Below are 3,195 nucleotides of genomic sequence, written 5' to 3' on the forward strand. Positions count from 1 at the left end.
GGAAGGGGGGGAGGGACAGGACCAGGGGTGGGGGCTGGGGTGCAAGAGAAGGAAGGCCAGAGCTGCCACAGTCAGAGAGGGTGAGGGCATGGGACGGAATGAGGGCAGAGATGGGGGTGCTGGTAATGCAGACTCTACAGGCATGTCAGGAGTGCCACTCAGAGGCTGGGGAGGCCCGGAGCCCAGTCCAGTGCTCAGCAGGAGTTTGCTGAGTGAGTGAGCGAGCGAATGAACGAACGAACGAATGAACGAACGCATGCACAAATGAGAAAATGCCCTCCACATTGCCGTATACCCAGGATCTCTTCCCACCTGCCACTCTTGTCCCTTCTGGCAGCTGCAGATTTCGTGGCTTCACCAAAGACATTTGCACGTGGAGGGTCTCTGACCGCCCCTCCCTGCCGCACGGCCCGCCCCACCCCTGCCAACACCTGGCGACAGCCACACGGAGCGGCACTTCCCAGGACGGTGGCACTGATGAGCTCTGCCGGGGACACGCGGAAACGTGTGACTTAGCAGGCACCGCCCCGTGAGGCCGCTGCCCGGGCAAGCCCCTTCCTTTCCAGAGGCCGCCGGGGTCGCCGGGCTCTCGGTCCTCACCATCTATTTTCACTTTCTAAAAACATGTCTGGCACGGCAGCAGGACAGATCCCTGCCGTCAGCACTGAGCCGGCGGCCGTGGCGCTGGGGAGGAGCCCGTGGGTGCCGGGCCTGTGCAAACGGCCACTTTCCATGGGAAAGAGCCCTACAGATTAAACAAAGATGGCTTGTTTTGGCCAAGCAAACTTGGGAGGTGAGGTCTCAGGGTAGCGTACGTCAGGCTTCACAGCTCCAAAACCGAGTTTGTCTCCAGCTAGCTGAGGAAATCCAGGCAGAGGTCAAAATTTGCTTGTTCAGCTGTCTGCAGGCACAGGAGGGAAGGGCTCGGCGCCCTGGGATGGGAGCCAGGGGAGACCAATTTCCCTGCACTGTGGCTTTTCAACGTGGGGATTGAAAACCAGCCCGACGGTTGGTGAGCTGGGAACAAAGGTAGTGTCGTGGGGTGGGGGTGGGGGGGGTCCTCTCTCTTCCTCCAACCAGCTTGTCTCTCTCTTTTTCTTTCAAGAAACAAGCCAGTGGGGAGCATCCCATTCATCAGAGCTTTTACACTTTTAACCAGCCATCTGATCATCTAAACCTCTATCCCGATAACTAGCATTGTGTCTGTCCACGTTTTCAACTTTCCGGAACGTTAGCCACTCGTGCATTTAACCGTCTGTCTGACCACCTGCTGATCCGTCCGCCCCTCCCTCCATCCGTCCGACAGCCGACCGTCCACCGAGACGTGTAACCACCCACACGGCCACCCAGGCCTGCTTCCTACCACTCATCCACCCTACAAACATGTATCTTGCGCCCGTTGTGGACCAGACGCTATTTTAGGGGGTGCAGGGGTGCACAGTACAGACCCGGCCCTCCTGGAGCTTATTTGCTCGTGACAAAATCCAGCGAATATTCAATGACTGCCTATTTCGTGGCTAGGCCTGGACGCACAAAGACAAAAGACCCAGTCTCAGCCCACAGTCCCCGCTCTGGAGGGAGAGACTCAGACGCACAACCGGCAGTCGTCTCGAGGTGCCCAGGGGGCACAGAAACTGTGAGCGTGTCACAGAGGCCGCCTGGCTCCGGCTGGCACGTTCCGGAAAGGCTGCTCGGGCGAAACGATACACAGCTTCCGGATGGTGAGCGGTAGTGACCGCCAGAGAAACCTAGCCTGGCCTGGCTCCCCCACTGCCCGGAACGGCACGTGACACACAGTAGGGGCTCTGTATTCACTCGGGTTGTTCAGTGAAAGTGAGAAAGATGCAGGCTTTTCGGCAACTTTGCCGTCGAGTCACATTTTTAATGGAATGCGAGAATGTTCAGAGGCACCACAGAGGCGCCTGGGTGGCTCAGTCGGTTAAGGGTCCGACTTCGACTCAGGCCATGATCTCACGGTTCGTGAGTTCGAGCCCCGCGTCGGGCTCTGTGCTGACAGCTCGGAGCCTGGAGCCTGCTTCGGATTCCGTGTCTCCCCCTCTCTCTGCGCCTCCCCCTTTTGCACCTGTGTGCTCTCTAAATAAATAAATAAGTAAATAAATAAATAAATAAATAAACAAATAAATAACACTTTTTCAAAAAAGAAAGCACGACAGTTTGTCCCTCTGTAAGATGGGGATGACCATGGCACCTGCCTCGTAGGCTCATGACTAGAATCACAGGTGTCAACCTGGGGATCGTCGGGCACCTTAACAGTGTCCTCGATGCTACTTAATCATTAAGGTTAATGATATTTGGTCACGAATAATATAATTCAGTAATACGACACAATAACGGGCAGTAATACTTGCTCTATTACAAGCACACGGCTGTTCTATTTTATTACCGTCGTGATACACAGCCGTTTATTCCACGATGCTTTTCTGTGCCCAGCTCTGCCAAAGGGGGTTTGCTCAGGGAGCCCGGGGGACGCCCGTGTGCTGCCTTCGGACCATCTCTCCCTCCAGGAGCCTGTCCGACGTGAGGGGGCCCGCGTGGGCCTGGCGCCATGCCCCCGGCAGGTGGGAGGCTGCAGCAGGTGCCTGCCCTTGCCTGCCCACGCGCCTCGGCCCTCGGCCACGGCCACGGCTGCGGGGGGCGGGGGGGTCCTGCTCTCACCTGATGATGCCATCATGCCCGTCGCCCACGCATTTTGCTAAAACCTTCCGGGAAATTGTACTTTTAGCTGAATGACGTCTTGGGGTTAAGAGTTTCCATAACGACTAATGGGCGGCCAGCATGCCTCCGCCGCTGGGCGCCGCCTGCTCTGGACGCGCATGGGCTGCGTTGACCGCAGTTCCCGCGGGCCACTCCGTGCCGGTGGGGACGCGGGGGCAGGCAGGGCTCCGCAGCACCCGGGCGCGTGAGCCTGTCCCCGCTGGGGGGCTGGAAGCCTACAGAGAGCATTCCTGGACCCAAGGTGGAAGGACCACCCGGCTGTCCCTTCATTAGGCGAACAGTGGGGGAAGTTGACAGCACGGGACACAAGTGCATAAATCAATGTGTCAGCACCCCCGCTGGCGTCTCCCTCCGCCCCGCGTTCCACAGTGGGGCGAGGTGGAGAGGTGTCACAAGCAGTGGGAGCCATCGTGTAGGAGAGGGGACCGGCTGTGACCGACGTAGACAGGCCCCCGGCGA

This window comes from Panthera leo, chromosome A3 (assembly GCF_018350215.1).
Source record: "Panthera leo isolate Ple1 chromosome A3, P.leo_Ple1_pat1.1, whole genome shotgun sequence".
Lineage (NCBI taxonomy): Eukaryota > Metazoa > Chordata > Mammalia > Carnivora > Felidae > Panthera > Panthera leo.